Source organism: Rattus norvegicus, chromosome 1, assembly GCF_036323735.1.
Source record: "Rattus norvegicus strain BN/NHsdMcwi chromosome 1, GRCr8, whole genome shotgun sequence".
NCBI lineage: Eukaryota > Metazoa > Chordata > Mammalia > Rodentia > Muridae > Rattus > Rattus norvegicus.
The window spans coordinates 248493941-248520489 of NC_086019.1; the positions used below are offsets into that span (position 1 = coordinate 248493941).

The following is a 26549-nucleotide window of genomic DNA, read 5'->3' on the forward strand; positions in this document are numbered from 1 at the left end:
AAGCCTACTTGAACATGATGGATGATTGTTTTGTTATGTCCTTGGTTTCGGTTTGCAAGTATTTTATTGAGTATTTTTGTGTCGATATTCATAAGGGAAATTGGTCTGTAGTTAAACTTTTCCCATTTTTAAATTTTTGACATTAGAGCCTGAGCCACTGGAGTTCTGTTTAAGAAACTTTCTCCAGTGCCAATGAATTCAAGGCTTTTTCATGCTTTTTCTTCCATTATATTTAGTGTATCTGTTTTATGCTGAGGTCCTTTATCCACTAGGACTTAAGCTTTGTGCAAGGTGACAAATATGTGTCTATTTTTATTTTTTGTACATAGAGACTCCCAGTGAGACCAGAACCATTATTGAAGATGCTTTCTTTCTTCCATTGTATATGTTTTTGATTCTTTTTCAAAAATCAAATGTTTTAATCTGTTGTTTTATTTCTGTGTCTTCTATTATATTCCATTGATAAAACTGTCTGTCTCTGTAACAATACCACATAGTTTATATCACCGTGGCTCTCTAGTATAGCTTGAGGTCATGGATGGTGATTTCCCCAGAAGTTCTTTTACTAAGGAGTTTTTCACTATTCTCAGTTCTTTGATTTTCCAGATGAATTTCAGAATTGGTCTTTTTATGTCTTTGAAGAATATTGTTGGACTTTTTAAATTTTATGTTTCTTGGTTCTTTTATGTATTTACATTTGAAATGCTATTACCTTTCCACCCCTCCAATCTTCCCCTTCTTTTATAAGGATGCTCCTACTACCACCCAAGCACTCCTAACTCAATGACCTGGCATTTCCCTACATTGGAGAAACAAGCCTTCACAGGACCAAGGGCTTTTCCTCCTTTTGATGCTGGACAGTGCTACCCTCTGCTACATATGAGGCTGGAGTCATGGGTCTCTCCATGTGTACTAATTTATGGTGGTTTATTCCTGGAGACTCTAGTGGTATCTGGTGGGTTGATATTGATGTTCTTCCTATGTCATTGCAAACCTGTTCAGCTCCTTCAGATTTTTTCTCTATCTCCTCCATTGGGATCCCCTTGTTCAGTCCAATGGTTAGCTGTAAACACCCTCATCTGTATCAGTAAGGCTCTGACAGAGCATTTCAAGGGACATCCATATGTGATTCCTGTCGGCAAGCATGTCTTGGCATCAGCAATAGTGACTGGGTTTGGGGGCTGCATATGGAATAGATTTCTAGGTGGGGCCATCTCTGGATAACCTATTCTTCAGTCCTGCTCCACTCTTTGTCCCTGTATTTCTTCCCATGAGTATTTTGTTCTCCCTTCTAAGAAGGAATGAAATATCCACATTTTGGTATTTCTTCTTCTTGAGCTTCATATGATCTGTGAAATTTTTCTTAGGTATTCCAAGCATCTGGGCTAATATCCACTTGTCAATGAGTGCATACCATGTGTGCTCTTTTGTGACTGGGTTACCTCCCTCAGGATGATATTTTCTAGTTCGATCCATTTGCTTAAGAATTTCATGTGGTCATTGTTTTTAAAAGCTGAGTCATACTCCATAGTGTAAATCTAACACATTTTCTGCATCCATTCCTCTTTTTAAGGACATCTGGGTTCTTTCCAGCTTCTGCCTGTTATAAACAAGGTTCATATGAACATAATGGAGCATGGTCCTTGTTATATGTTGGAGCATCTTTTGGGTATTTGCCCAGGAGTGGAATACTGATCATGTTCAATCTGAAGGTTGCAATTTGTTTGATGGTCATTTTTACTTTGATAATTTTACCAAATACATGAACATGGGAAATCTCTCCATTTTCTGAGGACTTCTTCAATTTCTTTATTTAATGGCTTGAAATTGTCATGATACAAATCTTTTGCTTCTTTAATTAGAGTTGCACAAATATATTTTATATTATTTTTGACTATTTTGGGTGAGAGGGAGTGTTCCTCTTTCTCCACATTGGTTACTTCATTCAAAATGATATTTTCTAGTTCCATCAATTTGCCTATTTTTGACTATTTTGAAGGGTGGTGCTTCCCTAATTTCTTTCTCATCTCATTTATCATTTTTATGGAGTAAAGCTACTGATTTATTTGAGTCAATTTTATATCCAGCCACTTTGCTGAAGTTGTCCATCAGCTGAAGAGGTTCTCTGGTAGAATATTTGGAATCACGTAAGTATACTGTCATATTATATGTAAATAGTGATATCTTTACTTCTTCCTTTCCAGTTTGCATCCATTTGACCTCCATTTATTTTCTAATTGCTCTGTCTAGAATTTCAAATACTATATTAAATAGATAGGGAGAGAGTGGGCAGACTTCTCATCCCTGATTTTAGTGGGATTGCTTCAATTTTCTCTCCATTTAGTTTGCTGTTTGCTACCTAATTGCTGTGTATTGCTTTTTATTATGTTTAGGTGTGGACCTCCCTTGAATTCTGGTCATTCCAAGACTTTTTAACATGAATGGGACTTCTATTTTTCAAATATTTTCTCCACATCTAATGTGGTGTTCATGTGTTATTTTTTCTTTGTGTCTGTTTATATAGTGGATTTCCTTATATTGAAACATCCCTGAATCCCTGGGATGAAGCCTACTTGATCATGGTGAATAATAGCTTTGATGTGTCCGTGGATTCATTTTACAAGAATTTTATTAAGTATTTCTGCCTCAATATTCTTGAGGGAAATTGATCTGAACTTCTGTCTCTTTGAAAGTATCTTTTTCTGGTTTAGGTATCAGATTAATTGTGGCTTCGTAGAACAAGTTGGGTAGTATTCCTTCTGTTTTTATTTTGTGGAAGAGTTTGATGAATACTGGTAGAATATTGATATTAAGTCTTCTTTGAAGTTCTGATATAATCCTGCATTAAAACTATCTGGTCCTGGGCCTTTTTTGTTTAGGATACTTTTAATGAATGCTTGCATATATTTAGGGGTTATGGGACAGTTTAGATAACTTATTTGGTCTTGATTTAACTTTGGTATCATATATCAGTGTAGAAATTTATCCATTTCAACAAGAATTTCTGTTTTGTTGAGTATTGGCCTTTGTACTAGGATCTGATGATTTTTTGAATTTCTTCATTTTCTATTGTTATGTTTTCCTTTTCATTTTGATTTTGTTATTTTTAATACTATCTTGGTGCCCTCTGGTTAGTCTGGAAAGGGTTTGTCTTTCTTTTTGATTTTCTCAAAGAACCAGCTCCTGGTTTTGTTTATTCTTTGTACCATTCTTTTTGTTTCTACTTGGCTGATTTCAGACCTGAGTCTGATTATTTCCTGCCATCTACTCCTCTTTGGTGTACTTGCTTCTTCATGATTTAGAGCTTTCAGGTATGCTGCTAAACTGCTAGTGTATGATCTATTCAGTTTCCTTTTGGAGGTACTAAGAGCTATGAATTTTCCTCTTAGTCCTGCTTTAACTGTGGTCAATAATTTTGTGTTTCTTCGACATTTATTTGCATTAATTGTTAAAATGTTGTTAATTTTGTACTTTTTATCTTTCCAGACCAAGTTATCATTGAAGTAGAGAGTTGTTCAGCTTCTATGTGTATGGGGGTTTTCTGTTGTATTTGTTGCTATCGAAGACCCAGTCATATATATATATATATATATATATATATATATATATATATATATATGTATATATATATATGTATGTATATATATATATATGTATATATATATATCATGTTGATCTCATAGTCTGCATGAGATTATTCCAATCTTCTTTTATCAGTTGAGGCTTCTTTTTGACTGATTTTACAGTCAATTTTGGAGAAGGTACCATGAAACTCTGAGAAATTATATTATTTTGTTTTAGGGTAAAATTATCTATAGATATCAGTTAAATCCTTGTGCTTCATAACTTTTGTTAGTTTCATTATTTTTCTGGTATTTCTGTTCCCATGATAAGTCATTAGTGAGCATGGGGTGTTCAAGTTTCCCAATATTATTGCATGTGTTTCAAAGTGTGCTTTGAGATTTAGTAACATTTCCTTTGCAAATATGGATGTCCTTGCATTTGGGGCATACATGTTTAGAGTTCAGAATTCATCTTGGTAGATTTTTCCTTTACTACGTATGAAGTGTTCTTCCTCATACTTTTAAAGAGATTGTGGTTGAAAGCCAACTTTATTCCGTATTTGAATGGTTGCTTCAGCTTACTTCTTGTGACCATTTGCTTAGAAAAAATTTTCTCAGCATTTTACTCTGAGGTAGTGTCTGTCATACTCACAGATGTGTGTTTCCTATATGCAGCCAAATACTGTGTCCTGTTTACATATCCATTCTGCTAATCTACTTCTTTTTAATTGGGAATTGAATCCATTGATGTTGAGTAATGAGGATCCAGTGATTATTGCTTCTTGTTATTTTTCTTGTTAGAGATAGAATTATGTTTGTTATTCTATCTTCTTGTGGGTTTTGTTGTAAGCATCTTACTTTCTTGCTTTTTCTGGTGTGTAGTTTCTCTCTTTGTGTTGAAGTTTTTCATCTGTTATCTTTTGTATGGTTAGATTAGTGGAAAGAGTTTTTAAATTTATTTTCCTGGATATTTTATGTATGTATATTTCAACTAGTTGTCCCCTTTTCCCTCCTCTCCCTTATCCCCTGGCCCTTCCCTTGCTTCTATTCCCACTCCTACCCACCTACTCCTACTTCAACACACTGACATTCCTCTAGATTGAAGAAACAAGCTTTCACAGGACCAAAGGTTTTTCCTCCTTTTGATGCTGGACAATGCCATCCTCTGCTACACACGTGTCTGGAGTGAAGGGTCCCTCCATGTGTACCCGTTGGTTGGTGCTTTAGATTTTGGAAGCTCTGGTTTTTCTTGTTAGTTGATATTGATATTCTTCCTATGGGGTTTCAAACCTCATCAGCCCCTTCAGTCTTTTCTTTAACTCCTCAGTTGGGATCCCTTTTTTTTCTGTCCAATGGCTAGATGCAACCATCCTCATCTATATCAGTAGGGCTCTGGAAAAGACTTTCAGGAGACACTCATATCTGGTTCCTCTTAGCAAGCACATCTTGGCATCAGCAATAGTGAGTAGGTTTTTGGGGGCTGCATATGGGATGGATACCCAGGTGGAGCTGTCTCTGGATAACCTGTTCTTCAGTCTCTGCTCCAGGTATTGTCACCATATTTCCTCCTGTGAATATTTTATTCCCCCTTCTAAGTAGGACTGAAGCATTCTCACTCTGGTCTTCCTTCTTCTTGAGCTTCATGTGGTCTGTCATGGAGAATTCTGTAGCACATCATCTTTTCAGATTAGTCACCTGCATTCCTCTTTCTCTCTGCTTCATCTTATGAAGGTCACAATTGCGTCAAGTTCTGTCTTCACAGCTTAGTGTATTTATTTACATATACATTATCAACCCTTCCATATTAAACAGATCATAATGCTAGTTCACTTTCACATAGAGTGGAGCCTGCTTGTACTGACTGTGAATCTACTTACTAAGAGTGATTCATTACTTTCTTTATAAAATTTGAAATTTGTGTAGTGAGCACCATACAAACTGCTAGTACATTAAACTTTGAGAAAAAATTAAAGCAAATTCTTTATATAGACTTGAGGCAGCTTTCCTTTTTGTACTAAATCAAATTTTGTTTCCTAAATAAGCAGAATTCTAGCTATGCATGTCTTAAAAATATATGGGAACTTTATGGGTCAGAGTTTTGACTGTGGCTTAGAAAGCCCATGCCTCACTTGATGGCTTGTCTTTATGCTGGAGATGGGGTCTACAAGTTCCCTCTCCCCGATGTAGGACATTTCTAGGGTTCCCCATTTGAGTCCTGAAAATCTCTCACCTCCCAGGTCTCTGGTATATTCTTGAGGGTCCTCTGTACCTCCTACCTCCCAAGGCTGCCTGTTTTCATTCTTTCTGCTGGCCCTCGGGGATTAAGTTAACTGCAGGGATGGAAATGGAGAAGATTGTGAGGAAAGAAGGTACAGGTAGAGAGCCAAATTGGGATATAGCTCAAGGGGAGGTTCCAAGGGCTGACACTCTGACTGAGGCTATGGAGTACTCACAAAAAGGGACTTCCCATTGAAAGACCCAAAAAGCAGCTGAAAGAATCAGATGCAGATATTTACACAAAAACAATGCACAGAAACTGCTGAACTGGAAGAAGCTGAGGAGAAGAGTGACCCTGTAGAAGGATCAGAATTCTCAATTAACTTGGACACCTGAAATCTCTCATATATTGAATCACTAACCAGGCACCATACACCAGCGTATATGAGGACTCCAACACATACATAGTAGATGCCTGCCAAGTCTGGATTCATTCAGAGAAGATACACCTATCCTTCAGGAGACCAAGGCTTCAGGGTGATTTCTGGTGGTGTGGATGGAGTAGGATATCTTCCTGAAGATGGGTGAGCTGGGTATGAATATTTATAGGATGTGGAACAGTTGGAGGGTAGAACAGGAAGGAAATAAAATCTGAAATATATATATTTCAGATACAGATATATATATATATATATATATATATATATATATATATATATATATATATATATATATCAGGTACAAAGAAACTCATTGTGGCCCAGTATTGATCTAATGATATAATGAAGATGTAAATCATAAGAGTAAGTGCCTTTTAATATTCTTACTATGTTTAGTGTGTAGGCTTTCTTTGAATAAATATATCTTATGCTCAAATAAGATAAAATTTAAGTATTTCCTTCATGTGTTCTAGTAGGAATAGACAATAAACAATACAAGCTTGTTTTCAGAATTTCTGTAGACTAATGCATTGTACATTCACATACCACACAGATACACACACACACACACACACACACACACACACACACACACACACACACCCTAGCATGTAATCTTGGGAATGCAATTTTGACAAACAGAAAAAGTAAGTGTAGATAATGAAGTTTAGACCACCTATACCACAGTCTTTCAAATGCTATAATAGGTTTTGCCACTCATGAACTTTCTAGATTCTATATTATGAACAATATGGATTTGTCCAATATTGTCCATTCAATTGTAGTTGATTGTGCAAGAACAATATTAATTAGGTAATTTTATCAAACCATTCTGAGGAAAATAGCGATCAGCAATTGAACTTGAACTTGAACACCTGGGATCAATGGTGACTGATCTGTTTTTTGCTGGGATAGAGTCAATAAGAACAACGATGATATTTGCTCTCCTGTTTTTATTAAACACCCACACATCACAGGTAAGGACATAAGTGATGAAGCACAGCATTCCTGAAAGATGCTGTGAAGATGCAACTTGTATCCTGCAGGTTGTTATTCACAATATCAATATTTAACTTTCTGTTCAATTGGCTTTAATGGTAATGATGACTGAGTGAAATGAAGACATCTTACCTGTTGAAAAATCCTTCAAGGCTAGTCCTTTGAGTTCTCTGGCAGGTAATCTGTGGTAAACACCTTGAACATACATTGGTCCATAGTTGCACAATATTTTCTTCATCTAATTCAGACCTTGAGAACAGATGAATTCTTGCAGTCACTTTCTTCATTGGGATAAATCAAATTCTTATGTGGACAAAAAAAAACCTCACCTAATCAAATAAATAAACTACAGTTCAGTATTTAATGTGTCTTCTTGGGAATTTTTATTTTGTGAAGCATTTTAAATTGTTTGTTTCATTATAAATGTATGGGCCTTGACGTCAAGGTTATGATGTCAAATTTATAGACTAGAGAATTTTATCATAGTCAATAAAATTCTTATGAACAATAGTTTTCCAAATATAGAAAAAGTGTCATTTTACAGATAACATCACTGTAAAATTTTATTTTTAAAAGGAACCAGTCAGGGAAAAGTCTAGCAAGGAGGGAGGAGTTGGAGGAGTGAGAGAAATCATTGAATGGTTGATAGGGAGACAGCAGAGCAGCATGATTCCAGATTCAGGTGAACTTCATCGATTTTATCTTGCCTAGGTGCGCAGTTTAATCTTTATTAATTGGCAGTGAATTTATTGTATGAATGAATTGTGGATTGAGAATTTGACATATAAATCTAAGTGCTAAATAAAAAATAGAACCAGGTGTTCCATATAAATGAACACACCTTTCATCCTGTATCAATAACCACTGAAAAGACAATAGCATAAATATGAGACAGAATTAGTGCATTTAAGCTAGCATATGAAGAGAACCGTAAACAACAGAATCCTTTATAATATAACTATAATACAGTAGTAATGAAGAGTGAGGCGGGGAAGATCCTGGAAGATGGTGGTGGAACACATGTTTGAAGAATTACAATAGAATAAGAAAAGCACACTGTGCCTCCCCTGTGTCCCTAAGGGTTCCTCTCTGTATCTCACAATTTTTAAATAGAAAGCAAATTGGGAACCTGAGGCTGCTCTGCCCACTCTTTCTTTAATTATTTCATATTCCAGGTGGGAGTTTCAAAAACATAAAACATAAAATTACTTTCAAAAATAAACAGAAATCCATGTGTAAAATAACATTGAATGGTTGATAGTGAAAGAATAATGGAGAGGCTGAAAGTGGAGAACTGGCAATCTTGAATAGAGCTCTTTTTCTCCACACTTTCATGAACAACAACTGCTGGATCTATAACCAGCTGTAATGCACTATGAACATCTCTGTGTTTTGCATAGACAATTTTTTCAAACATCCATCCGAAATAACAAAGTAAAGGCCAGAATGTAAACAATGCAATGAAAGTCAAAGATGATCAGGTTTAATGACATTTCACCAGTAGTTTCCTCTTTATGAAACCCTGTAGGTAGGATGTTTTGCCTCTAAATGTCTAAAGTAACTTTCCAGGAAGAAATTAACTCCAGAAACCTGTATAGCCTATGAAAGAAATTAACACTTTCAGAGAATATTCTGGGCACTAGAATATGAAAGCCCCAGATTTAGCATTCACCTGGTGAATGCTGCAGAAATGAATAGAGAATAGGGATCAACACAGAAGTAATGTGTCTTCTGATGTCTTCATTGAATGCACATTTTTCCTAGCTGCGGAACCTTCCACTTGAATACTTGGAAGTAATTCTAAATCGTGAAAGGGAAAATGACAAACTAAAGTGAATAGTATGCATTAATCAAAAAGTATATCAATAATGTAAACTAACTCTTATATTGGAGATAGATAATCATATTTATATATCTACAGCTAACACTTTCCCAAATTTGTCTATATTACTAAATATGGTAATCTAAGAATGATGCATGTGTATGCATTTGCATGTATATGGTATGTATGCATATTCATTGTCTACTTGTAGATCTGTATTTATAAATAAGATATAGATATAACTGATATGTTCTCCTTTAATACCAATATCTGCAGAACCGGAGCCACATGCCCTACACAAATGCCATGGTGCATGAGGTTCAGAGATACAGCGACATTGTCCCAAACAATATAGTGCATGAAGTGACCAGTGACACTAAATTTAGAAACTACTTCATACCCAAAGTAAGCTTGTTTCTCTCTGCTACACTTCTGTGCTTTTCATGTTACCAGTTTCAGTGTGGTTCAAGTCTTCTCCATAACACTGTGCTTCCTGTTACTGCAGGTTCACAATTGGGAAAGCAATCCTAAGCAGGCAAGGACATGGGCATTTCCACATTTATTTTATCTTTGTTTTCCAATGACTTTTGTATGAAAATTGGTTGTTTATAATTTCAGATATATTTTCCAATTTGTGTTGAACTCAAAAAAGACATTTGGGAATTTTTATTATTGAAAGAAAAACCTACAAATAATTCAAAGTAGTTTATATGCATAATTCTTCAAGTTATGAAAAAGGCTATATCATACTTTGACTTACGTTTGGTGTATTTCAGTCATAATAAGTCACAATAATTTCCTTTCAATGCTATAACTTGTAAATAGTTTCTTAGTTTTACTGAATAATGAATATTCTTTTATTACTATTTTTAAAGCTACTGTTTAGAAATGATTTAATCATTATGTGACCTTACCTACCTAATCTCATATATTTTGCTAGTTATAGATGTTTCTTCTGAAACTAAATGCAAAATTCAAGGTGGCTTCTGGTGAACATTTTATCTGTAAATTTATTTTCATTTTTTGTACATTATCATTTAACTTATTAATGGCCCAAATGATGAATTTAATTAATCAGTAATTTGAACTGCTATTAATTTCTAAATTGATGAAAATGAGATGTGTATAGAAACATATCAGGATACTTGGGATATGTGTGCACCCAAATAATGGAAAGATTTTCAGAAACTCAAAATGTTAATTATACTATCAATTCATAATTCATCCAGACAATTGATGGGATTAGCATAAATATTATGAGGTAAAGATGACAGAATATCCCCGGCTCACAGCTCCCTGCTCCCAAACACAATGGGAGAGAGAGCTCACCACCCAGACAGATAGGGACTCCTGAGACTGCAGAGCAGTCTCCAGAGAGACCACCAATACTGCCCACGCCTGCACACATCCCTGGCCCAAGAGGAAACTGTATGAGGTCTCTGGGAACAGGAAGTTAGGGGCATTCAAGTGGCAGGTCCCCTAAGGTCCAAACACCACTCTGATCTGAATGGTCCTGGTCAACAGTTCCCTCCACCCAAATTTCATGGGAGGGAGAGCTAAAACTTCAGAGGGGCAGACATGCCTGGGAAGCCAAAAGAGACTACACTCTGCCCACATTTCTGACTCCAGAGGAAAACACCTAAGGCCATCTGGGACATGGTGCACCAGGGTACCGTGAAAAGGGGGGCAGACCCTTCTGGTTGCTGCCCTCACTGACAACTCAAAAGCAGCCCCACCCAGCAGTCACTTCAGCCTCGGGACCAGAGGTAAGACAAAATTTTCTGCTCCAAGTGACGTACATGGTGGACTCAGGACACATGCCCACATGAACAGCTGAAGACCAGTAGAAATGAAAAACTACACACCTGAAAGCAGAACACTCTGTTCCCGTAACTAGAAGAAACAAAACAGGAAAACAGGTCTACAGCACTCCTGACACACAGGCCTATAGGACAGTCTAGCCACTGTCAGAAATAGCAAAACAAGGTAACACCAGAGACAACCTGATGGCGAGAGGCAAGCACAGGAACCCAAGAAACAGAAACCAAGACTTCATGGCAACATCGGAGCCCAAATCTCCCACCAAAGCAAACACTGAATATCCAAACACACCAGAAAAGCAAGATCTTTATTTTAAATCACATTTGATCATGATGATGGAGGACTTCAAGAAAGACATAAAGGACTCCCTTGGAGAAATGGAGGAAAACATAAACAAGTAGAACCCTATAGAGAGGAATCATAAAAATCCCTGAAAGAATTCCAGGGAAACACAATCAAACATGTGAAGGAATTAAATACGGAAATAGAAGCAATAAAGTAAGCACAAAGGGAGACAACCCTGGATATAGAAAATTAAAGGAAGACACAAGGAGCTATAGATACAAGCATCACCAACAGAATACAAGAGATAGAAGAGAGAATCTCAGGAGCAGAAGATTCCATAGAAATCATGGACACAACTGTCAAAGATAATGTAAAACAGAAAAACCTACTGGTCCAAAACATACAGGAAATCCACGACACAATGAGCAGATCAAACCTAAGGATAATAGGTATAAAAGAGAGTGAAGACTCCCAGCTCAAAGGACCAGTAAATATCTTCAACAAAATCATAGAAGAAAACTCGCCTAACCTAAAGACAGAGATGCCCATAAACATACAAAAAGCCTACAGAACTCCAAATAGATTGGACCAGAAAAGAAACTACTCCCATCACATAATGTTCAAAGAACAAAATGCACAAAACCAAGAAAGAATATTAAAAGCAGTAAGGGAAAAAGGTCAAGTAACATATAAAGGCAGACCTATCAGAATCACACCAGACTACTCACCAGAGAATATGAAAGGCAGAAGATCCTGGACAGATGTCATACAGACCCCAAGACAACACAAATGCCAGCCCAGGTTACTGTATCCAGCAAAACTCTCAATTAACATAGATGGAGAAACCAAGATATTCCATGACAAAATCAAATTTACATCTTTCTACAAATCCAGCCCTACAGATGATAATAAATGGTATTACAACATGCACTTCTTAGCTTCATCATCTTATCTAGCTTTGGTGGATATATATATATATATATATATATATATATATATATATATATATATATATATATATATATATATGCCACATATGGGGCAGGCACTGAATGGCCATTCTTTTAGTCACTGCTTTAAACTTTGCCTCCATATCCCCTTCTATGGATATTTTTGCTCCCCCTTTTAAGAAGGAGTGAGAGCATACGCATTATGGCTATCCTTCTTCCTGAGCTTCCTGTGGTCTGTGAAATGCATCTTGGGTAATTCGAGAACTTGTGCTAATACCTACTTATCAATGAGTGAATACCACGTTTGTTTTTCTGTGATTGAATTACCTCACTCAGGATGATATTTTCTAGTTCATTCCATTTGCCTATGAACTTCATGAAGTCTTTGATTTTGATTACTGAGTAGCACACCATTATGTAGATGTACCACAATTTTTTAATTCATTCCACTATTAAAGGGCATCTAGGTTCTTTCCAGCCTCTGGCTATTATAAATAGGGCTGCTATGAACACAGTGGAGCATGTGTCTATGTTGTATGTTGCAGCATCTTTTGGGTATATGCCCAGCAGAGGTATAGTTGGCTCCTCACGTAGTGCAATGTCCAATTTTCTGAGAAACCTCCAGTTTGATTTCAAGAGTGGTTGTACCAGATGGCAGTCCCACAAAAATTGGAGGAGTATTCCTCTTTCTCCACATTCCTGCCAGCGTCTGCTATCACCTGAATTTTTCATCTTAGCCTTTCTGGCTGGTGTGATGTGGAATCTCAGGGTTGTTTGGATTTGCATTTCCCTGATGACTAAGGATGTTGAACATTTGTTTAGGTGCTTCTCAGTGATTCAATATTCCTCAGCTGAAAATATTTTGTTCAGCAGTGTACCCCATTTTAATAGGTTTATTTGGCTCTCTGGAGTCTAACTTCTTGAGTTTTTGTGTATTTTGGATATTTGCCCTCTATTAGATGTAGGATTGGTAAAGATCTTTTCACAATCTGTCATTTGCCATTTTGTCCTAATGACAATGTCCTTTGCCTTACAGAAGGTTTGCAGTTTTATGAAGTCCCATTTGTCTATTTCTTGATCTTAGAGCATAAGCCATTGGTGTTTTGTTTTGGAAATTTTTCTCAGTGCCCATGTGTTCAAACTCTTCCACAATTTTTCTTCTACAAGTTTATATCTGGTTTGATGTGGATATCTTTAATCCATTTCGACTTAAGCTCTGTAAGGATAAGAATGAATTGATTTGCATTCTTCTACATGCTGACCTCCAGTTGAACTAGCACCATTTGTTGAAAATGCTGTCTTTTTACCATTGGATGGTTTTAGCTCCTTTGTCGAAAGTAAAATGAACATAGGTCGGAGGGTTAATTTCTGGTTCTTCAATTCTATTCCACTGACCTGTCTGCATGTCTTTGACCAATACCATACAGTTTTTATGATTATTGCTCCTTAACACTGATTGAGGTCAGAATGGTGATTCCCAAAGAAGTTCTTTTATTGTCCAGTATAGTTTTTGCAATCCTGTTTTTTTAATTCCAAATGAATTCTCAAATTGCTCTATCTCTATAAAGAATTGTATAGGAATTTTGATGGGTATTGCATTGAATCTGTAGATTGCTTTTGGCAAAATGGCTATTTTTACTATATTAATTCTGACAACCATGAGAATGAGAGATCTTTCCATCTCCTAAGAACTTCTTCAATTTCTTTTTCAGAGACTTAAAGTTCTTGTCATACAGATATTTCTCTTGCTTTCTTAAAATTTACCAAGATATTTTATAGAATTTGGGACTATTGTGAAAGGTGTCATTTCTCTAACTTCTTTCTCAGCCTGTTCATCCTTTGAGTAGAGGAAGGCTATTGACTTGTTTGAATTAATTTTATACCCGGCACTTTGCCAAAGTTGTTTATCAGGATTAGTACTTCTCTCGTGGAACTTTGGGGTCACTTAAGTATACTATCCTATCATCTGCAAATAGTGACATTTTAATTTCTTCCCTTCCCAATTTGTATCCAGTTGACCTCCTTTTGTTGTCCGATTGCTATGGCTAGGACTTCGAGTACTATAGTGACTAAGTAGGGAGAGAACGGGCAGCCTTGTCTAGTCCCTGATTTTAGTGGGATTGCTTCAAGTTTGTCTCCATTTAGTTTGATGTTAGCTACTGTTTTGCTGTATATTGCTTTCACTGTGTTTATGTACAGGCCTTGATTTCCTGATTTTTCAGGACTTTTATCATGAAGGGGTGTTGAGTTTTGTCAAATGTTTTCTCATCATCTAATGAAATAACCATGTTGTTTTTTATCTTTGAGTTTGTTTATATAGAGGATCATGTTGATGGTTTCCATATATTAAGACATCCCTGCATCCCTGGGATGAAGCCTACTTGATCATGATGGATGATCGTTTTGATGTGTTCTTGGATTTTGTTTTCATGAATTTTATTGAGTAATTTTGCATCAATATTCATAAGGGAAATTGTTCTGAAGTTCTCTTTAATTTTTGTGTCTTTGTGGGATTTAGGGATAAGCATAACTGTGGCTTCATAGAAGGAATTTGGTAGTGCTCTGTTTCAATTTTGTGGAATAGTTTGGACAGTATTGGTATGAGGTCTTCTATGAAGTTCTGATAGAATTATGCAATAAACCCAGTCAGTCCTGGGCTCTTTTTGGTTTGAAGACTTTTAATAACTGCTTCTATTTCTTTAGGAGTTATGTGTTGGTTTAGATGGTTTATTTGTTCCTGATTTAACTTTGGTACCTGGTATCTGTCTAGAAAACTGTCCATTTCATCCAGATTTTCAAACTTTGTTGAATATAGACTTTTGTAGTAGGATCTGATGATTTTTTGAATGTCCACAGATTTTGATGTTATGTCTCCCTTTTCATTTTTGATTTTGTCAATTTTTATACACTTTCTATGACCTCTGGTTAGTCTGGCTAAGTGTTTATCTATCTTGTTGATTTTCTCAAAGTATCAGCTCCTTGTTTTGTTGATTATTAGTATAGACGTTTTTGTTTCTACTTGGTTGATTTAAGCCCTGAGTTTTATTATTTCCTGCCTTCTACTCCTCTTGGGTGTATTTGATCCTTTCTCTTCTAGAGTTTTTAGGTGTGCTGTCAAGCTGCTGATGTATGCTCTCTCCTGTTTCTTTTTGCAGGCACTCACTCAGAGCATTGAGTTTTCCTCTTAGCACTACTTTCATTTTGTACCATAAGTTTTAGTAACTAGTATCTTCATTTTCATTAAATTCTAAGAAGTCTTTAATTTCATTTTTTTCTTCCTTGACCAAGTTTTCATTGAGTAGAATGTTGTTCAACTTTGATGTAAATGTGGGCTTTTTTTCAATATTGTTGTTATTAAAGACTAGCCTTAGTCCGTGATGATCTGATAGGATTCATGGAATTATTTCTATCTTCCTATATCTCTTGAGGCCTGTTTTGTGACCAATTATATGGTCAATTTTGTAGAAGGTACCATGAAGTGCTGAGAAGAAGGTACATTCTTTTGTTTTAGGATGGAATTTCCTATAAATGTCTGTTAAATCCATTTGTTTCATAACTTCTGTTTGTTTCTCTACATCTCTGTATAATTTCTGTTTCTATTATCTCTCCTTTGAAGAGAATGGGGTGTTGCAATCTCCTACTATTATTGTGGGAGGTGCACTATGAGTTGTGAACTTTAGTAAGGTTTCTTTTATGAATGTAGGTTCCCTTGCATTTGGAGCATAGGTATTTATGATTGAGAGTTCATCTTGGTGGATTTTTCCTCTGATGCATATGAAGTGTCCTTCCTTATCTTTTTTGACGACTTTTGCTTGAACGTTAATTTTAATCAATATTAGAATGGCAACTCCAGCTTGTTTCTTCAGGCCATTTGCTTGGAAAGTTGTTTTCCAGCCTTTTACTCTGAGGTAGTGACTGTCTTTGTCTCTAAGGTGTTTCCTGTATGCAGCAAAATGCTGTGTCCTCTTCACATTTCCAGTCTCTTATGGGGAATTGAGTCCATTGGTGTTGAGAGATATTAAGGAATACTGATTGTTACTTCCTGTTATTTTCATTGTTGTAAGTTGAATTATGTTTGTGTCCCTATTCCTTTGTTTCATTTCAAGGAGATTACATTCTTGCTTTTTGTACAGTGTAGTTTCTCTCCTTGTTTTGGAGTTTTCCATCTGTTATCCTTTTTGAGCTGCATTTGTAGAAAGATATTGTATAAATTTGGTTTTGTCATGGAATATCTTGGTTTCTCAATCTATGTTAATTGAGAGTTTTGCTAGATATAGTAGGCTTGACTGGCCTTTTTGTTCTCTTAGTGTCTGTATGACATCTGTCCAGGATCATCTGACTTTCACAGTCTCTGGTGAGAAGTTTGGTATAATTCTTATAGGTCTGCCTTTATATATCACTTGACATTTTTTTCCTTACTGCTTTTAATATTTTTTCTTTGTTTTGTGCATTTGGTGCTTTTACTATTATGTGATGGGAGGGATTTCTCTTCTGGGCCAATCTATTTGGAGTTCTGTAGGCTTCTTTTATGTTTATGGGTATCTTTTTCTTTAGGTTAGGGAAGTTTTCTTCTATAATTTTGTTGAATATAATTACTGGCCCTTTAAGTTGTGAGTCTTCACTCTCTTCTATACCTATTATCTTTAGGTTTGATCTTCTCATTGCATCCTGGATTTCCTGGATGTTTTGGGTTAGGAGGGTTTTGCATTTTATATTATCTTTTATGGTTTTGTTGATGTTTTCTATGATATCTTCTGCCCATGAGATTCTCTCTTCTATCTCTTGTATTCTGTTGGTAATGCTTGTATCTATGACTCCCAGTCTCTTCCTTGGGTTTTCTATAATTAGGGTTGTCTCCCCTTGTCCTTCCTTTATTGTTTGCATTTCCACTTTTAAATCCTGGATGGTTTTGTTCAATTCCTTCACCTGTTTATTTGTGTTTTCCTTTAATTATTTCAGGGATTTTTGTACTTCCTCTTTAAGGGCTTCTACTTGCTTACTTGTGTTGTCCTGCATTTCTTAAAGGAGTTATTTATGTCCTTCTTAAAGTCATCCTTCATTACCATAAAATGTGATTTTAAACCTAAATCTTACTTTTCCAGTGTGTTTGGATATCCAGTATTTTCTCTGGTGGGAGAACTGGGCTTTGATGATGCCAAGTAGTCTTGGTTTCTGTTGCTTAGTTTTCTGTGCTTACATCTCACCATTGGGTTGTCTTTCGGCTTAGCTTGTCTTGCTGTTTCTAACAGTGATTTGACCCTCCTGTAAGCCTCTGTGTCAGCACTCCTGTAGATCCTTTTTCCTGTTTTCTTTCAGCTATTTCTTGGAACAGGTGCTCTGCTCTTCTGACAATCTTTTAGCTCTCAGCATAGGCAGTAATCAGATGGATCCTGCCCCTGACTGCCCTTTGGTCCTTGTGCCCTGGGGGCACAGCTGGCACTAGGTGATCCCCTCCTGGGTAGGGAATATGGCAGAGGATAGTCTCCTCTGATTTCTCAGGACTGTCTGCAATTCTGAGAATCCACCTCTCTCCCTCACAGCATTTGGGTGCAGGGAGCTGTTTGACCAGTTCAGTTCTGTTATGTGTGCAGACAAGAATCGCAGGTACTAACAACTGACTATTCCTATATTCTTGTATCCATAGGCACTATGCAGTTTTATCTTGGACCAGGGATGTGGGAAAAGGTGGGCCAAAGTGGCAGTCTGTCCTACAGTCTCGGGGTTGTCTGCATTTCTGTGTGTTCAGTGTCTTCCTCATGGGATTTGGGTGCAGGGAGTTGTAGGGAAGACAGTTCAGTTCTAAGCATAGCCAGAAAGAGGAAGTGCCTTGTCCCAGAGGACTTATGTCTCTGTGTGTCCTGAGTCTACCAGGCAGGTCACTTGGAGGAGAAAAGTGGGTCTTACCTCTACTCTCAGGTGTGTAGGCACTCCTGGTGGCTGTCTTTTAGCTCTCAGCAAAGGCAGTAATCAGAAAGGTCCTGCTCCTAACTGTATCCAGCAAGCACAGCTGTCATTACATGATTCCCTCTTGGGTGGGGAATGTGGGCAGAGAGTAGTCTCCTCTGATTTCTCAGAAGTGTCTTCAGTTCTGTAGGTTCAGCTCTCTTCCCAGAGGGATTTGAGTGCAGGGAACTATTTGACCGGTTCATTTCAGTTCTGGGCACTGACCAGAACCACAGGTATCTGCAGCTGACTGTTCCTATATTCCTGTGTCCAGGGGCACTATGCAGTTTCCTCTTGGACCAGCGATGTTGGCAAAAGTGGACAGAAGTGGCAATCTGTTTTGAGGTCTCAGGATGGTCTGCACTTCTGGGTGTTCAACTCTCTTACCCACAGTCATATCTGTCACATCCACTCATCACCAATACTTAATAAATCACATCAGAAAGCTGAGGGCAAAAGCGGTATAAGGAATCAGTTATCACCAGTCCATCCTCAATGAGATGTAATAACATCAGAGAATAATGACACTGTTCTTGTTCCCTGACCATAAAAGGTACCTAGCTTAGCTAAAAGTGTACCTTTCTGAACTTCACATTGTTCTCTAAGATGTTTTACGTTGGAGACAGTAGTAAAAATCTCAACCAAGCTTAACTAAATTATTTTTCCCAAAGTCTTCTAAGGGTGGTAGTCATTGTTCACAATCTAAATCTCTAAGTTCTTCTCGAAGGTGGTGATAGAATCATAATCTTCTCCAGTAATAGTGCCAAAAATAAATCAATCACTAATATTGTGAATGCCACCAAGATTTCCCAGTAAGGGAATGGAAGCCCACTTAAAGCTTTCATATAACTCTTAAATTAAGAGTGCAACAGAGTAGAACTCCGTAACAGCATGAAGTTCATGGGACACATAGTTCTTAGGGCTGTGACACACAAAGACCCTCCCATAGTGCTATGGTAACCCATGGAATGAATTACATACATTCTAAAGCCATTTGTCATTCTCCTGCTTGACCCTTGGCAGAGCTGTTTGGTTGTAAAATCATATAATGTATCCAACAAGCCTGATAGCATACCTGAAAACTCTATAACAAAAAGAAGCAAATACACCCAAGAGAAGTTGAATGCAGAAAATAATCAAACTCACAGCTGAAATCAATCATGTTGAAACAAATAGAATTATACAAAGAATCAAGAAAACCAGGAGTTAGTTCTTTGAGAAAATCAACAAGATAGATAAATGCTTAGCCAGACTAACCAGAGGGAACAGAGAGTATATACAAATTAACAAAATCAGAAATGAAAAGGGAGACATAACAGAAACTGAGAAAATTCAAAAAATTACCAGATTCTACTACCAAAGCCTATACTCAACAAAACTGGAAAATCTGGATGAAATGGACAATTCTACAGACAGATACCAGGTACCAAAATTTAATCAGGATCAGATAAACAATCCAAATAGTCCCATAACCCCTAAAGAAGTAGAAGAAATCATTAAAAGTCTGCCAACAGATTGGTTGGTTGTTTCGTCCCTGAAGCTCTAAGAGGTCTAGTTAGTTGATATTGTTGTTCTTCCTTTGGGGTTGCAAACCACTTCAACTCCTCCAGTCTTTTCTCTAACTCCTCCATTGGAGTCTCTGTGCTCAGTCCAATGGTTTGCTGCAAGCATCATCAACTGTATTAGTAAGGATATAGCAGAGCCTCTCAGGAGACATCTAGATCAGGCTCCTGTTAGCAAGCACTTCTTGGCATCAGCAATAGTGACTAGATTCGGTGGATGAAGAATTGAGTTGGAATTTTGATGGGGATTGAATTGAATCTGTAGATTGCTTTCAGCAAGATGAGCATTTTCATTATTTTAATCCTGCCAATCCATGGGCATGGGAAATATTTTCATTTTCTAAGATCTTCAACTTTTTTCTTTAGAGACTTGAAGCTCTTGTCATACAGATCTTTCACTTGCTTGGTTAGAAACACACCAAGGTATTTTATATTATTTGTGAATATTGAAAAGGGTGTCATTTTCCTAATTTCTTCCTCAGTCTGTTTATCCTTTGAGTAGAGGAAGATTACTCATTTGTTTGAGTTAATTTTATATGTAACTCCTTTGCTGAAGTTGTTTATCAGGTTTAGCATTCCTCTTTTGGGAGTTTTGGAGTCACTTATGTATACTATCATATCATCTGCACAAAATGATACTTTGACCTCTTCCTTTCTAATTTTTATCCCTTTGAACTCTTTTTGTTGTCTAATTGTTCTTGCTACGACTTCAAGTACTATATTGAAAATGGAGAGATTGAGTGGGTAGCCTTGGCTAGTCCCTAATTTTAGTGGGAGTACTTCAAGTTTCCTTCCACTTAGTTTTATGTTGGAATGTATCTGTAGTTAATACAGTGTAATGTATCTGTAGTTCAAGAAAATATAAACAAATATCCTCTGCCATCTTTATCAGTAGCATTTATTCTTTGGTGAAATGATCCACAATGGGGAAACTACATTTGTGCTAATAAGAATACATAGTTCCACAACTCAGCATAAAATGTACATGAAGCATATATTGTTATTTCTGATTAAAAACAATGAAATTGTTTTAGATAGAACATTATCAACATAACTTAACCATGCATACCCTAACTAAGATGCAAATGTATAAATTTGTATTTACCCTTGGTTTTCCTCAGCTCTTCCACTAGGCACTGTGCTTCCTCTTGAACATGGTCTTCAATGTTCCTTTTTCCCATTCCCAAGTTCTGAAGGGTCATAATTATGAATTGTCTTATCTCTTTCTATCTGTTTCCATTGCTAAAAACAATGCCTAAAGAAATGAGAAGATACTAGAAATAGATGCTAGGGACAGATGAAAGTGGAAGCCATAGAGGGGATGCACTGTACATAAGAAGGAAGTCCACCCCTTTCTTTCAATCTTATATCTCACTGTAAACATGGTACAACACACATATGAATATGTACACTTACTTACCAAAACATTTAAAAGCTTTTTCAACCATTGGAAAGCTTCCTCTACCAGAAAACTCCTCCCCATGATCAATCAGAGTTTCCTTCACTGCTTCATATCCATGCAATATGACAGTGGGCTGTGAGCCCAAATACAGAGTGAACACAGGGCCATAGGCTTTTGAGAACTGGAAATAGGAAAGAAAATGCAAATACTAGCAAACATATGTTACCTTAATCTACACAGTGTAAACCTCATTCACACTAATATTGTCTTTGCATTTAAATCTTTTTTATTTAGGCAAACTCATCTTAAAATAGTTCTGAATCCTATATATAATATTATGGTAGCTCTTGGTTATTAATGCCTGCAGTGACCATGTCATGGTTTGGGGTTCAAGCAGTTGTTATACAAAGATTACAATGAATTTTCATGAAAAAACATTTAGCAGGACACTAGGCACCAGAGCTCCCCACAGCAGCATGTGTCCCAACTTTCTTAGTGCCTATCCTTTCAAACTATAATTACTCTGCTCATTCTCCGCACTTTGATTTTAGCTTCTAACTTGAGCAGAAATTTTCTGCTCAACCAGAAACCACCCTTGTCTACAGAAGTCCAGACAATATCTTGGGTAGAGATCTCCTGCTCAATGACCATCCAGGCCAGAGAAGCAAAGATGAAACAGAAGCCAAGAAACACAACACCCATATAACTAAATTTAATTTACACATTTAATGCTAAATATAAAACTTCTGATACAATATTTACAGGTTTAAAACAACTATAGACGATATCATATGGGACCATAAAGGACCAAGCATAGTCAAAGAATTCTTAAGGAGTAAAAATACTGTTATGGTATAACAGTACCACACTTCAAATTATACTACAGAACTATAGTAGCATGAACAGTTTGATACTCACATGAAACAGACAAGTAGACTAATGGAGTAGACAAAATGATGCAGAAATAAATTAGCAAAATTAGGTCCAATTAATGTTTGTAGTGTAAATTTTTAAGTTGGCCCAAATGATTCTATTGATCAGTCAATATTTGACTTACTGCTACCACAAACACAAAAATGGACACCTCAGAAGCTGCACCACAGGTATACAGTATTTCCTGAAAAACTGGTCCCTTATGTGGCAGCATTCTTAACTCCATATTAAGCCTTGCATGAACCAAAAATGGATATGAACATCACTAAATCTACAGAATGATTGGCCTAGTTTTGGATTTCTTGTGTTACTCCATGTCCATTAGTATATTTAGATAAATTAGGCATTAGTTCTCTAGAGTCCAGTGTCAAGTAGATAACCTCAATAAAGATATATGTCTAAAAGTGTACCCGACTTATTGAATAAAATGTTACTCACTATTGATCCCCAACCAAAACTAATGGGAAAACTGTTTTTAAAATGGATAACAAATATTCATAAATTTTCTAGTTTGAATGGATTTTTTATTTACAAAATGTATTGAGCTAGAGCTCCATTTCCAACCTATAGTTCAGTAGCATTCCTGGAGGCCTGAAAGCATCAGGGACAAGTATTTGGGCCCCTCCCTCACAAACTGTGCCTTCCATGTTTCATATGTTCATCACCTATGAGGTATGTCCTGTCCCCTGAGCTCTTCCTACTTTTCTGGAGACCTACATGCACCCAGGGATAATTTGGTAGGAACCTGCCCAAGACTGCTTGCCTCCACGGGCCACGCAGCAAAAGCAAACTGAATGTTATCCCCTGTGTTCCATTTTCCTCCTGTATCTCCATTCTCTGAGACTTCATGCAGTGGGGAAAATCAGGTAAAAATTCCCTTTCTCAAGTTCCCTGCAAACCAATACCTTCTAAATCATACAAAAGGGTCCTAAACTGCACATGGTCTCCTGTATTCCATTGTGCAAACTCTGCCTGAATTCCTGGAGGCCTGCCAGTAACTGGGACAGTCACTTTGGTAAAAGGCAGCTCAAGAACAAAATTAACAAAAACCTGGGCAAAATGGCACCACCAGAACCTAGGTATCCTACTCCAGCAAGCCCCATATATGTTAACAAAGTTAAAGCACGAGAAAATAACCTTAAATCCAATAGAGATTATAAAGGCCTTTAAAGCGGAAATGAATAAAACTGTTCAAGACCTCAAAAATGGGAATAAGGCAATAAATAAATAAATAAATAAGTAAATAAATAAGCAAACAATAAATACATAACAAACAACAACAACAAAACACTGACAAAAAATACACAAATATAAAAATCCTGGAGATAAAACAATTAGGTAAGAGAACAGGAGCTACAAATTAAAAGATATCAAAGAAATGATCAGTCACAGGCATAAAAAGGTATGATAGAATAAATCAATTCATCTGTCAAAGAATATGATAAATATAAAAAGTTTCTGACACAAGACATTCAGAAACTCTGGAACAGTATGAAAGACCAAACCAAAGAATGAAAGAAGTTGAAGAAGATTGCCAACTACATGCCCAGAAAGTATTTTCAGTCAAATCATAGAAGAAAATTTCTCCCAAGCTAAAGAAAGATATGCCTATAAACATATGCAAAGCTTATAAAATTCCAAATAGATTGGGCCAGAAAAGAAAATATTTCCACCGTATATTAATCAAAACATAAAACCTAAAGAACAAACAAAGAATGTTTAAATATCCAAGGAAGAAATACCAAGTAACATGCAAAGCGAGACCTAACAAAATTACACTGATTTCTCAATAGAGACCCTAAAATTGAAATGATCCCAGACAAATGTCTTGTAGAATCTGTGAAACCACCAATACCAACCTAAACTACTATACACTGAAAAATTCAAATTCACCACAGATGGAGAAAATAAGATATTTCACGTCAAAACCAAGTTTAGAACAATATCTTTCAACAAATCTAGCCGTATAGAAGATACTGGAAGGAAAACTTTAACTCAAGGCTGTTGACTATACCCAAGAAAACACAAGAAATAAATAATTCCTCACAAACAAAATCAAAACAAGGTGTACACACACACACAAACACACACACATACACACACACACATACACACACACCACCATCATGAAAATAATAGGTATTTATAATCATTGGTTATTAATATCAGTCAAAATGCAGTTTCTGGCTGTGACTTGAACTTTTCTGATTCTGGTCCACAGCTCCATGCTCCAAAGTTCTATGGGAGAGAGACCTGAACACTAGGAAGTTCGGGCAGTCCTGAGACTGCAGGGCAGGACAGACTACTGCCACTTCTGCCAACCTGTGTCTTCATCCCTGGCCCAAAAGGAAACTGCATAGTGCCTGTGGACACAGGAATATAGGAGTAGTCAGCTGCAGGAGCCCCGAGGTCCAGATCTGTGCCCAGATCTGAACTGAACAGGTCAAACAGCTCCTGGCATCCAAATCCCTTGGGGGTAAAGAGTTAGACCCTCAGAAGTGTATACACTCCTGAAAAACCAGAAAAGACTACTCTCTGCCCATATTCTGGACTCAAGAGGAAAATGCATAGTGCCATCTGTGCCCCTGCGAACAGGGACCTAGGAGCAGTAGAGGCAGTTGCTGCCTTCACCCTGAGCTGAAAGTCAGCTGCCAGGAGCGATTATATGCCCAAAAGCAGAGGTAAGGCCAACTGTTTTGCTACAAGTGACATGCCTGGTAAACTCAGGACACAAAACGGCAGAAGTCCTCTGGGTCTGGGCACTTCTGGTTTCTGGCTGTGGCCAGAACTTTTCTGATCCCAACCCACAGGTCCCTGCTCCCAAAACCCATGGGAGAGAGAACTGAACACCCAGAAGTGCGGGCAATCCTGAGACTGCAGGGCAGGACAGACTGCAACTTCTACCCACCTTTGCCCACATCCCAGGCCCAAGAAGAAACTGCATAGTGCCTCTGAACACAGGAATATAGGAGCAGTCAGCTATAGGAGCCCCAACGTCCAGATCTGAACTAAACCAGTCAAACAGTCACCTATACCCAAATCCCATGTGATAGGGGGAGATAGATACTCCTGAAAAACCAGAGGAGAATACTCTCTCCACATCAAACCATATACACTCAAATTAATAGAAGAAAAAGTGGGGAAGAATCTCGAACTCATGGACACTGGGGAAACGTTCCTGAACAGAACACCGATTGCTTATGACCTAAGATCAAGAATTGACAAATGGAACCTTAAAATTTGCAAAGCTTTTGTAAAGCAAAGGGCACTGTCATTAGGACAAAACAGCAACCAACAGATTGGGAAAAGATCTTTATCAATCATACATCTGATAGAGGGCTAATATCGAAAATATACAAAGAACTCAAGAAGTTAGACGCCAGAGAGTCAAATAACACTATTAAGAAGTGGGTTACAGAGCTAAACAAAGAATTCACGGTTAAGGAATATGGAATGGCTGATATGCACCTAAAGAAAAGTTCAACATCCTTACTCATCAGGAAAATGCAAATCAAAACAATCCTGAGATTCCACCTCTCACCAGTCAGAATGGCTAAGATCCGAAACTCAGGCACCAGCACATGCTGACAAGAATGTGGAGAAAGAGGAACACTCCTCTTTGGTGGAATTTCAAAGTGGTACAACCTCTCTGGAAATCAGTCTGGAGTTTCCTCAGAAAATTGGACATTGCACTACCTGAGGACCCAGCTGTACCTCTCCTGGGCATATATCCAAAAGATGCTCTGACATTTAACAAGGACACATGCTCCACTATGTTCATATCAGACTTATTTATAATAGCCCAAAGCTGGAAAGACCCCAGATGCCCTTCAACGGAGGAATGGATACAGAAAGCATGTTACATCTTCACAGTGGAGTACTACTGAGCTATCAAAACAATGACTCCATGAAAAACATAGGCAAATGGATGGAACTAGAAAATATCATTTTGAGTGAAGTAACCAATCTCACACACACACACACACACACACACACACACACACAAAGCCACACGCATGGTAGTCACTCATTGATAAGTGTATATTTGCCCAAATACTCGAATTACCCAAAATGCAATGCATAGACCACATGAAACTCAAGAAGGATGAACAAAAAGGGATGCTTCATTCCTTCTTAAAAAGGGCAACAAAAATTTCCATAGTAGGGGATATGGAGGCAAAGTTTAGAGCAGAGACTGAAGGAATGGTCATTCAGAACCTACCCCACATATAGCCCATATATATACATCCACCAAAACAAGATTAGATAGATGAAACTAAGAAGTGCAGGCTGACAGGAACCAGATATAGATCTCTCCTGACAGACACAGCCAGAACATGTCAAATACAGAGGCGAATGCTGGCAGCAAACCACGGAACTGAGAATGGGACCCTTGTTGAAGGAATTAGAGAAAGGATTGAAAGAGCTGAGGATTGGGGCTTGAGACCCCAAAAGAATAACAATGCCAACCAACCAGAGCTTCCAGGAACTAAACTACTACCCAAAGACCAAACATGGACTGACCTTGGGCTCCAACTGCATATGTATCTGTGAATACCCTTGTTGGGGCAAAAGTGGAAGGGGAAGCCTTTGGTCCTGCCAAGGTTGGATC

The 26549-nt window shown here is 37.3% G+C and overlaps 1 pseudogene; it reads right to left on the reverse strand.

Annotated features, from left to right (window-relative positions):
• Positions 1–6527: 6527 nt before the first annotated feature.
• LOC120100034 (uncharacterized) overlaps positions 6528–26549 on the reverse strand; it is a 71002-nt pseudogene continuing 50980 nt past the window's right edge.